Source organism: Pteropus medius, unplaced genomic scaffold, assembly GCF_902729225.1.
Source record: "Pteropus medius unplaced genomic scaffold, Ma_sr-lr_union100, whole genome shotgun sequence".
NCBI classification, from domain to species: domain Eukaryota; kingdom Metazoa; phylum Chordata; class Mammalia; order Chiroptera; family Pteropodidae; genus Pteropus; species Pteropus medius.
Window position 1 is genome coordinate 4524440 of NW_024353908.1, and position 12519 is coordinate 4536958.

A 12519-nucleotide genomic window follows, 5' to 3' on the forward strand; every position below is an offset into this window, starting at 1 on the left:
TCATGCTTGTTGCTGTAAATCATCATTGTGCCATTAACAAGCTCACAGGTTAATGGGGCTATAGCCAGCCTGGGAAGCCTGAGTCTTTTCCTTTTCTGCAGTGTTCCATGTTTTCTGTTCTTTGCCTCTTTGAGAGACAGAGACAGACAGCTTATTTGTCAAGTCAGCTAGTTGCTTAGATGTCTCTGTCTCACATCTAGCTGTTTTTTTCCTAGAGGAAAACCTTCTAGTTGGCTCTCCAGGACTGGAGGTGAGCTAATGGATGAGTGAATATTAGCAGTGGGTGCTGCTGTTCTGAAAATGGATTTGCCTTAGGGCTTACTACCAAGGGATTTCTGGAACTCAAAGCCATGCTTTTGTTCAGTTCTTAGGTCTTTGATTTCAAGGAAGCAGAATTATCCTTTCTCTTTTCCCGTATTCTGTGTGTTGTCTCTCAACCAATTTCTCATTGCTCAGTTGTGGCAGGTATCTATAACAGTGTTAACACAGTCTCAATAAATTTGGCTTATGGTGTTGTTTTTGGCCAAAGTTGTTGTTGTTGTTGTTGTTAGACCAAAGAGAAGCAGACCAGAAATTTCTGGAGAGAGATAAGAAGGCAGAATTTGTTGTTTTCTCTTTCTCTGTTTCCTTGCCTGCCACATTTAGATTCCTGGAATTGGAGCTCATACCTCACGTTGTAGAGCCCTCTTGCCCAGAAGCTTAGGGAGGGAGCTTCTGAATGTATAAGTGGTAAGGAATGCAGTCTCTAGAATCAGATGAACTGGGTCTTCATCCCAGCTCACCTGCTTTCTCTCTTCGTGATCTTGTGCAAGCCACTTCACCTCTCTGAGCTTCTCTTTCCTCATCTATAAAATTGGGGAAATTGCACTCAAATTCAAAAGAGTAAATTTTGATGCAAATTAATACAATAATAAGTAAATATAAAACCAACAGAACGGACCTAGTACATAAAATGTTAGTTACTTTTCATATTGTTCAGAGACCCTAATAAAGGACTATTATTACATAATTCTGTACATCTAACTGAAGTACAGTGTGATAGCTGTTTAATGAACAGTTTTGTGCTCAGGAATCAGGAGTTGAAGGCTGATGATGAGAACACTGGGAACTTCCTTGCCTCCAATACAGTGTTCAACAAACCGGCTGAAGAGGAATGAGGGACAGGTGCCAGTGCAGTTAGAGAATTCAGTCAGATCCCTTCTAAGTGTTTTTGGACCTGTTAGGACTTTAGGATTGAACGAATTACTCTAGAAGGTCATTCGTGGCTCTCTATTCCCGAGGTCAAGATTTTGAGTCTTGCATTTCTTATCCTCATTTGACTACATGCTGGAATTATGGATTTTATATTCGTTAGCACTTTACCATAAATATTCCATGGGTCTTTTGAATTCATGTGTTTTGAAAAACATCACTTTTGTTTGCTTTTCTTTCAGAGCACAATAGTTTTCTTCTCTCTAGAAGTTAGTTCAGGGCAATTCTTGAGGACTCTTGGGTGTCCATAATAAGATGACAGTCATGGTTGGTTTGATTATGGGCCACTGGTGCAAAAATTGCATTAAGAATTAAATCATCTATTGAATATAGAAGCCCAAATATTTTTGCCCCTTGGAAGTATCTCTATAACTCATAGTCATATGGAAATGTTAAAATTGCTGAATGGTATTTTTCTAGATAGGTGCCTTCTCAGAAACCGAGTTTCCTTTGGGTGTGCTTAAGCTGGTTATTATTAGTTTTGTAGTGGAGCATTGAGAAAGGACTAAATCTCCACCAAGGAATAGCTTATATGTCACTAGGAGCTGGGTAGGTGGAGCAGCTTTATGTGGAAACATAGGTAACTAACTTTTTCAGAGATGATTTCTCTACCCCAGTTTATGTTAGGCTCCCTGCTTATATGTTTATATAGCATCCTATATTTTTCCCTAGCACTTACAAGTGATTATTTCTGGAGCTATTCTTGTAACATGTGACTGTCTACAAAGATTTCAAGTTCCTGAAGGTCAGGGACAGTGTTCACTTTTCTATGTGTAGTAGATCACAAAGGACCTGGCACATAGTAGGACTTGATAAACACATTTGTTGAATATTTATTGAGTAGGAAGTACAAGCATTTTTATTTTTTACTTACTAGGAGTTTTCCATGACTGGCTATATTTCAATTAGGATTGAATTTGGAAGCACAGAGCAGAAACCTGACTACAGTAACTTAATCCGGGGGTTGGCAAACTCTTTTTATAAAGAGCTTGACAGTAAATGTTTTTTAGTCTTTTGCAAGCCATACAGTCTCTGTCACAACTACCCGACTCTGCTGTTGTAGCATGAAAGCAGCCATAGACAATGCTTAAATCAACGGACATGGCTATGTTCCAGTAAAACTATAGGCAAACAAGCTCCAAGTTTGACCCACAGACCATAGTTTGTAGTTCCCTGGCGTAATTAAATGGGGATAGTGGTCATTTCTCTTTAACAAGACAATAAGTCTAGAAGTTGGCCCTCAGGGCTGGTGCTAGCCCAACTACCCCAGCGAGACCTCCAAGATGGAGCACCATCTTTAGCATATGGTTTTTCGGTCTAATGGTCACAAGGTCGCCCCTGTACCTTTAGACATCAAAAGTGTGTTTCCAGGCAGGAAGGAAGTGAAAGAGCAAAAGACAAAGATGTTTCTCCTCTCTGGATTTTGCTTCTTTGTAAAATGAAATATGTCTTCCCAGATTTGCCTTCTTACTTTTGCTGTTCTTTTGGACATTTGTCTATAGCTTATCACCCAGGACCATGTTTAGGGCTACTCCCAGTGACAAGAGAGCCTGAAACCGTGAGTGTTTTAATTGAATACATTGCTACCCAGACAAAATTGGAATCCTGGAGCTGAGGAAGAAGGGCAGCTGATAATTGGATAAGCAAATAGTGAGGTCTACTGTGCTGTAGGTATTTTTTGTTGTTGTTTGGGTGGTTTTTTGCAATTTAAAAACTTAATTAAAATTAAAGAAAATTAAAAAAAATTTTCTTTTATTCTCCAACTCTCTCCCCTTTGGCAATCATCAGCTTATTCTCTCTATATATGATCTGTTTCTGTTTTGTTCTGTTTATTCATTCTTGTTTTTTAAAAAATAGATTCCACATATAAGTGTAATCATACAGTATTCCATTGTGTATGTCTATACCGTATCTTTTTTATCAGTTCATCTATTGATATATTCATAGGTTGCTTCCATCTATATCTTGGCTATTGTACATAATACTGCAGTGAACATAGAGGGGCACATATCTTTTCGAATTAATGTTTTATTTTCTTTGGATAAATAACCCAGGAATGAAACGTTGGGTCACATGGTAGATCTACTTTTAGTTTTCTGAGGAATCTGCATATTGTGTCTTATAGTGGCTATCCCAGTTTACAGTCCCACCAATAGTATACAGGGGTTCTCTTTTCTCCACATCTTCACCAGCACTTGTTGTTTGTTGATTTTTTTTGGTGAGAGCCATTCTGACAGGTGTAAGGTGATATCACATTGTGGTTTTAATTTGCATTTCTCTGATGATTAGTGATGTCAAGCATCTTTTCATATGTCTGTTGTCCATCTGTTTGTCCTCGTTGGAAAAATATCTATTCACGTCCTCTGCCCATTTTTAATTGGATTATTTTTTGTTTTGTTTTGTTTTGTTTTTGGTGTTGTATGAGTTCCTTATATTTTTTGGAGATAACCTGTTATTGGATGTATCATTGGGAAATATCTTCTTCCATTCAGTAGGCTATCTTTTCATTTTGTTGGTTTCCTTCACTCTGCAAAACATTTCAGTTTGACAGAGTCTCATTTGTTTCTCTTTTGTTACCCTTACCCGAGGAGACATATCCAAAAGATACTGCCTTAGTTTACTGCTTATGTTTTCTTCTAGGACTTTTATGGGTTTGGGTCTTATATTTGAGTCTTTAATCCATTTTGAGTTTATCTCTGAATGTGGTGTAAGATAGTAGTCCGGTTTCATTCTTTTCTATGTATCTGTCCAATTTTCCCAATACTACTTATTGAGTAGACTGTTTTTACTTCATTGTATATCCTTGCCTCCTTTGTTATAGATTAATTGGCCATATAAACAAGGATTTATTTCTGGGCTCTCTATTCTATTCCATTGAAAAAATATGTAATTTTATCCCAGTATCATACTATTTTGATTATTGTAGTTTTGTAGTATAGTTTGAAATTGGGGAGCATGATATCTCCCACTTTGTTCTTTCTCAAAAAAATTTTTATTTTATTTTATTTTATTTTTTTTGGCTATTTGGTCTTTTGCGGGTCCATATGAATTTTAGGATTAGTTCTAGTTCTGAGAAGAATGCAATTGGTATTTTAAAAGAGATTGATTTGAAGCTATATTGCTTTGGGTAATATGGACATTTTAATGATATTAATTATTCCAGTCCATGAACATAGTATATCCTTGTATTTTTTGGTGTCTTCTTCAGCTTCTTTCTTCAGCGTCTTATTGTTTTCAGAGTACAAGTCTTTCGCCTTTTTGGTTAAACTGATTTCTAGGTAATTTTATGCTTTTTTGAGCAATTATAAATGGGATTGTTTTCTTAATTTCTCTTCTTGAGCATTTGTTATTCGTGTATAGAAATGCAGCAATTTCTGTAAACTGATTTTGTATTCGGCAACTTTACTGACTTCATTTATTCTAATAGTTTTTTGGTGGTGTCTTTTGGATTTTATGTATAATATCATGTCATCTGCAAATAATAAGTTTTACTTCTTTTTTTCTGATGTGGATGCTTTTTATCTCTTTTTCTTGTCTGATTACTGTGACTAGGATTTCCAATATTATGTTGAATAGAAGTGGTGATAGTGGGCATCCTTGTCTTGTTCATGATCTTAGAGGAAAAGCTTTCAGCTTTTCCCTATTTTTTTCTTAGTTATATTTTTATAATTTCCCCAGTTTATTTTGAAAACATCCTTTTCTTACATATAGCCGTATGAATTTTAGATTAGTTATCCCAAAGTATACAGAAATTACCTATATTCTTTCATCAAGCACTGATGAAAGAATACTTATTACCATATCAATATTAAAGCATTCCAACATATGAGAACTTTTTCCAAATTTTAATTATTTTTTTCACCTAAGCTAATTAATATTTGGCATTGGGGTTATATACGTATCTAAAAGCAGACACATTCCTCAAACTGACAGTACGATAAACCAGCATACAGTGTCCTTCTTTCTGGGCATAATTAAACTTCCAGAGGCAAAATAGCTCAAAAGGGAGCAAATAAGATAACTTCCTTATGAAATAAACTAAATAGATAGAAACTAGGAAGTATTAAAGGTGCTAAAGATTAATTCCATAAATCTTTCTCTTTTCTATTTTTTAAATATACAAATGTTCACAACGAGTGTATGTGAATTAATATGTCTCATCTAGACTGTGAGCTCCTGTGGACGGGGCCACTTAACTCAATAGAAGGCACTGGCATACAGAGGTTGTGCAGGAGACAGAGGGTGTTTGTGCTCAGGTCGTCCACAAACTTAGGAAAGAGGTAGAGCAGATTACTTACAAATCTCACACGTTGACCTGGGCCTTAGAGTGATGTTTTACTTCATGTTATTCTCTGATATTATTTGTAACTGGAACAAAGTAGTCTAAGAACACTTCATGTGCCCCATAAACTGTCTGAGTCAAAGATATTTATTCTTTTATGAAACACAGCAACTGATTTCCATCTACAATTATTTTTTAAGGTATGAAACATTAGGTCGGCTGAAATAACAGCATTGGCCTTGAGCTATGGAACACTGTTCCACTTGAACATGCGATGCAGAAACACTGTAAAGGGAGCACTTTCTGCAGGGTGCAGGGAGGATGGATGTAGTTAGCAGACCTTTTCCAAAAAGGTTCTGTGGCACCTCACACACTGCTGGTAGACAGTCTCAAAGTTGGAGTCATTCCCATAAGAAGTTGTTTTTGTGGCTCATAGCTCCCAAGTAGTTTAATTTTAGATTTGCTGTTTTTAGCTTGATTACTTTTTCTAGTCGAATCTCTCAGGTTGCTTTCATCCACACAGAGGATATCAACGGTCCCCAACCTTTTGGGGACCAGGGACCGGTGCTCCTATGAAAATCTAATGCCTAATGATCTGCGTTAGTGATGCTAGTGCTGGGGAGCGGCTGCAAATACAGACGAAGCTCTGCTTGCTTGCCCTCTGCTCACCTTCTGCTGTGTGGCCCCGGGGATTAGGGACCCCTGGAGTATATAATCAAATGTGGCAATGCCTTCTTTGGTAACCTGCCAGGCAATGTGATTCATGGGAATACCATGCATCTTCATGTAGTTCTGCCCTCAATAATCAGGAGGGTTTCCTATTTCATACGTGGATGTTGCTGCACTGTCTGTTCTCCAGTAATCTGAAATGTTTTGATCAGTTACAAATTTTCTGAAACTGTTTTTGCAACGGGTAATTGACAGATGTTACCCAGACACAGGAACAGCACTGGCTTGGGAACCTGCTTGGCTTGGATACCTGCTTGGCCATCTTCCCACTAACAGAAGCTCCCTCGACTGTGTCGGAGCTTTTCTGGCACAGCGCATGGGCACTACCAGCGTCCTGCCCCATGCGCCTGCACTGTCTGACGTTAGCTCTGCCCAGGGCGAGCATGGAGGCAGAGCTAAAGTTTTTGACCTCAGTTTTCAACTTCAAAATGGGAAACGAGAATAGTATCTGCTCTGCAGTTTAAGAAGGGTGAGTTTGAGAAGGTGTGTGAAGCATTTAGCACTGTGCCAAAACATGGTAAACACTCAATAAATGGTGTGTGTTATCACTATGAATGTTGCAATGTACAAATCATGTTTTTATCCCTCCTTGCTCTTTCTAACACAGATCTATTTATAAATAGAAAAAATAAATAAATAAAGGAGTAAAGTATGAGGAAGGATGGGCGGTGGTGGGGGGAGTTGTCTCTCTATTGTCATAGGTATTCCATAAGATTGTGAGCTTTTAAAAAGAGGCCCCAGCCTGATTAGACAGCAAAGTTTGCAATAAATAGCAACAGAGCAATAAAAACCCAGTTCCCAAAATCCTAACTCTGGTTACATCCTCTCACCAGCTATTGAAATTCCTTGCTTTCATGGTATAGCATAGGCTAGGTTTTGTTGTTTTATTTTAGTTTTTAAACATTTTTTAATCCCTCTGGGATGGTATTTCACAGGATGGGTAGGTCTGACTCTGTCAAAGGCTGAGTTCCCTCAGTGCTGTGTACACAGCAGAAAACGCAATGCTTTTTCTCCCTGCACCTTGACCTATTCCAACTAGTGTGGGTGTGAATAGAAGTGTTCTGAAGTTCAAGGTGGGTAGGAAATGCTGACCCTGAATGCTCCTTGCTGAAATAGTTCTGATTTTAAATGAGTCTCTTTCGGGGTTTCCTTAACTCTTTCAGTCACTGTGTGAGAAGTCCTTTCCCAGGTACATGGGCATATTTTGCGTTTGCTTTACATGGGCTAGCCGTTTGCAAGTGGAGTCCAGCGGCCATCCAAAAAATTCATTAATGAAGTACCTTTGCAATGGCTTATGGTTTATTAGGTCAAATCAGGAAAGCAAGAACTATTGAGAGAACGCTTGGAAGGTTTATTTCTAAAACCTGTCACAATACTAGGGTAACCACCCAGGTGTCATTTTTAAAAAGCAAAAGCCAAGCCTCAAATTATCAGAGCCCCAGTGGAAATCTCTTCTCCGAATCCATTACGCAGGAGATGAACTGGGTAAATACCGAGGACTCTCCCATTTAGACTCTGACCCTCACTCAGCAAGGGGAGTGATTTGTTTCCCACGTTGGTTTCGTGCCCACCTTTTTGTGAACCTTTTAATTTAAAAGAGACAATGATTAATGATGCTTTTGATCTGTTGACTTTTTTTTTCTTTTAAAGGGCAGCCTCTTTCTTTTCTACATAAATTCGATATTGGAAGTAAACCATGAGTATAAAAATTATATTGCTTATTTATTTCTGGTTATGTTAGGCATATCCTAACCCTCTCTCCCCTGCTAAAGTTATGGTGCAGACTGGGCTCATATATTTTTGTAGTCTTTGCATTCAGCATCTGGTATATGGTAGGGATTTGGCAAACATTTATTGAGTGAACAAATAGATGAATGAATTAATAAATGGTACTTAATTATAATCAAAACTTGTGTGGAGGGCAGTTCCAAAAGTGTATTTACACATAACTCGTGTGCTTTCTTATTGAGAAATTAATATTCTATAGACTCTGCATTTGGGCCTTGTTTTGAACCTCTGATGATTCCAATTAAAGTAGTTCACAATGGAAAAATCTTTCTGCTTACGTTTCCCTGATAGCATAGTATTTTTTGCTTAGGAGAGCAAACCACCAAGAGATAGAGTCATTTTGAAGTCTGTGAATATTTTGTGAATATTTTTACAGTCATTCTAGACTACTTCTTAGTAACAAAGCTTTGGTCTACAGAGCTTGTAACCTGTCTTGCTATTCTGTGCTTCTTTAATAGTGAGTATGTAGATGTCGATATCTAAGAAGGGGAAAAAATGTCATGTGAATCATAGCATTACATCAGATATTAGCAAATATAGATTCTGTTATAATACTTTGATCTAGTTCTTTCAGAAATAAAAGTCTTTTTTGTGTGAGATTACCATTTTGTTCATTTTTAATGTTTTTCTAATTAACTATATGAGAGTACAAGAATTGGTCTTAGTTCCAGATTGCAGAACTGGAAATTAAAGTTTAAAAAAAACTAATTTTTTTTATTCATGCGTTTTATATTGTGTTAAAAACTTAGTGATAATTTACTAAAAGTGGCATTATTTATATAGATTTATTAAATATAGAATGCAGTCTAAAACTTAATGTGCTGTAAGATAATTGCCTTAACTATATGGCAGCTTTGCAAGGGACTGCATTCCAATAAATGATAGGTTGTATAATACCTTACCTTCTTGTCTTGAACTATATTTATTTTAAGGGGCTCTTTTGGTTTTATCTTAATGTGCCCTGAGGAACTCCTGCTTAGCTTGAAAGGATACCCAAAAGAAGGAAATGCAGTTAATGGTTTAACAAATTCCAAACTTTATTAGCAATTTGTGCTTCAGGAAGGGCAGATGTACCTTAAACTCTAATTCAGGTTTCGGTCCCAACTTCCCGTCTCCTCTGTTGATAAATAAGTAGAAAGGTGGAAGGCTGCTAACACTAGGTCCTCTTAAAGGTCCTTTCCCATCTCTAGCAGGTTGGTGGCCATCTGAAAATGCTGACAATGCCACATCTCCAGTGAAATTTCCTTGATTCCCTCAGTACAGCTGCCCACTTCGCTCATTCTCTGTGATGCATTCTGATTGTGAGGGACAGATTTCATTTTAAATTTGAGGTGACCCAGAGATGCTACTCAATGTTAGGTTTCTACATTTAAGACACATCCTTGTTTGTGTGTTTAATGTGGAAGTAAAGGAAATCAACTGAGTTATACATTTTGATTCAAAATTTTTTTTATCCTTCCTAATCATCCATGCAAGTCATGCCCAGTTTTTTTCCTCATGTTTTAATTATTTTTGCCTTGGGTTTATGCTCTTTTACTTTCCTTTGAGTTTTAGTCTTATTTCTACCCCCAAATAGTGAGTTAAAAAAATTGGGCCAAATATGAAACAGAAATAGTTAGTTAGAATTACATATAGTATTTAGGAATGCATGAATGATTAACAGACTTTATCCAAAAGTACAAAACATGAACATGTATACTAGTTGACAGAAATGAACCATCACATAAATTTATGGACAAAACATGGCCAAAAGGGCACTCGGCTTAAAACAAGAACAAAAAAGGATGATGTGCTGGTTTATTCTAGCACCCCTTTTCCTTTCTCTAAATGTCAGGAAGTATCCTTAGTTCCCTGCTGCTTCTTCCTCACCTGGTCTCCCATCTTCCCTACCTATTTGGGAGGCATCCTCAGCCTCCAACAGGACTCTCATACCACCCTTGCCCCTAAGTCGCTTACCTGTGAGGGTTATCTAGGCTCCTGTGTTCAGAGGGGCTTTGGACATAACTAGCAGACTGAGTCCACATAGTGAAGCACTCCCATGTTGGTTAATATGTAGTTTTAAGTGATAGATGCCTTCTCATATATAGATAATTTGTTAATTTGTAGACATTTTATAGGAATTATAGCAGATAACCTTTATGAAGCACTTTGTATGTGTCAGGAGCTCTTCTGAATCTTTTATGTATATCTTCTCGATTTAGTCCTCCTAACAACCCTTTAAGTATATACTGATGTTTGCCCCATTTTATAGATAATAACACTAAGACACAGAGAGGTGAGGTAACCTCTGTGAGGTCACACAGTGGAGTATCCTTAAGCCTCGGCTCTTCTGGTTTCTACTGGAAGGCTCTGAATGACATACTTTCTCATGAGGTAGCTCATCACATTCTTAGGGCTCTTGCCCGAAAGGTTTCTTTGTGGTCTAAATTTGTGGATGTTATCAGTGATAGTTCTAGACAAAGAATCATTTCAGTTCAAAAAAATAAATTCCCAGACTTAAAGCCTAAGCAGAGTTCCCCGCTTTTCTCCATTCACCTCCTATATCCTACCAGTTGACAAAGCCTTGTTTAGTTAGTCTTTGAAGTATCTTCCCTGCTTTCCGTTTTTCTTGCCATTGCCTTTCCAACTGTAGAATGAAGGCTTAGCTGTTTAGTGTGGCCTTCAAGGCTCTTCATACCCCGGCCGTGTTCTGTCTGTCTATTCCTTTAGTCTAGCCTTCCGCAAAATAGCTACCAGGTGCCTTTTGTGGGACTGGCCCTCTTCTAGGAGTTAGGGATAGAAACAGGTGTGATAGATTCCAGCTTGGTTCTTGACCTATTGGAGCATGCATTATACCACTTATTCTACCCTTGCGTGATTGCTTCCTTCAGCTTTGGATGCCAGTCCAGCTCTTTTTTTCCTTCTCTCATACCTAATAACATCCTACTCATCCTTCAAGGCTTGGCTCAGATATCACTTCTGTGAAGCCTTTTCAATTTCACTCAGCCTGTGTGACTCACTTCTTTGTCTGGACTCCCACAAGTGTGTGTTTGTATTTCATTATAACCTTTGTTCAAGTCTGCTCTGTATTTTATTGTGTTCTTTTCAGATTTGAAAGCCACATATTCTTGCCTGAAGGTAAGAACCTATGTAACTTATTTTTGTATGCCCCAGAGCACACTAGGTAGAGAGAGAGTCGGTGCTCCTCGGATATTACTAAGCATAGTAATAATAATTATTTTGTTGAAGGCCTACTGTGCATCAAGACTGCTAGATATTTTGTATGTATTGTCAATTTTGCTTCTGCTAACTAGTTTATGAGTTACGGGTATGATTGTTATTCATTTTACAGGTGAGAAAACTGTAGTCCAGAAAGATTATGTAACTTGCTCAGAGAAACATAGCTGCTAAATGGAAGGACAGACATTTGCACTCAGGGCTGCCTAATTCTAAAGTCTGTGTTCTTTTCATCATGATACCTGAACAGCACACAATCATGGTTCCTGTGGTTCCAGGAAGTCCAGATTACGAATCCACATCCCTTCAATAAATACTCATATGATTCAATTTCTTCATCTTCCTTCATCCTGGAAACTTCCTCTTTTTATCCGCCTCCTCTTTTACCCATTCTGTATCTTTTAAATATCTCTAAAACTGCTGCAGAAAACTGGAAGAAAGATTTGGACACTGGTCTGTTTTAATGACCATTGACCAAAATTTTATGCTGAATTTTGGAGCAGCCATATGGAACATGGGAACACAATATCTGTATATTGTGAATTATCTGAACATGGGTTCAGTAAACTCGGCTTCCTCCTGTGAACCAAGATCAAGCAAGGATCTCCTTATCATACTGGTTGAACTTTTTGGTTACACACAACCTCTGGCCTTCTTAAAGGAAAAGGATTGAAGGAATAGCTAGTAGCTCACGGAATGCACTGAAGTTTGGGAACGGATAGGAAGCAGGACAACGGCACTATATTGGAAGTTCAAATGCCTTGACCAGCTCATCAATGTCACTGCTGAAATCACTACTCCCCAAACATTTTTCTAGCCTAACATCGGTCTGCTTAGATGAATCAGATGGGCCTAGTGTATGTCGTGTAGCTACCCTATGGCTATGAAAGTATAGGGGACTTTGATTGAGGAGGCCCACCCTGCTTGCAACAGTGAGGAGTTGGGGGGTTAATTCCCCAAAGGGAAATTGAAATGGATTCTAGATAGCCCCCCAAATTCAATAAATATCAGCTGTTCCTGAATGCTACATGAATAGTAGAGTTTATTGAAGAGAGGTGCAGAGTTTTGCTCTCTAAAGTCCCACCTTTTGTAGCTTTAGACCTCCTTTCTGACCAGGATTTTGACTCTGTCATTGATGGTATTAGGAAACGTTCCAGCTTCACATCATAACAAATTTGATGAGCCTACCTTTACCTTGCATGAGTTCATCTAATATTTAAGTCACTGGGAAAGATGTAATAACATACCCAGAC

General features: G+C 38.0%; 1 protein-coding gene and 1 pseudogene across 5 annotated transcripts in view; one reads left to right on the forward strand and one right to left on the reverse strand.

Moving 5' to 3' along the window:
- FOXP1 (forkhead box P1) overlaps positions 1-12519 on the forward strand; it is a 361699-nt gene that overhangs the window by 79867 nt on the left and 269313 nt on the right. The gene's annotated exons all lie outside the window — the stretch shown is intronic.
- LOC120593778 (low molecular weight phosphotyrosine protein phosphatase-like) lies at positions 5865-9931 on the reverse strand (annotated as a pseudogene).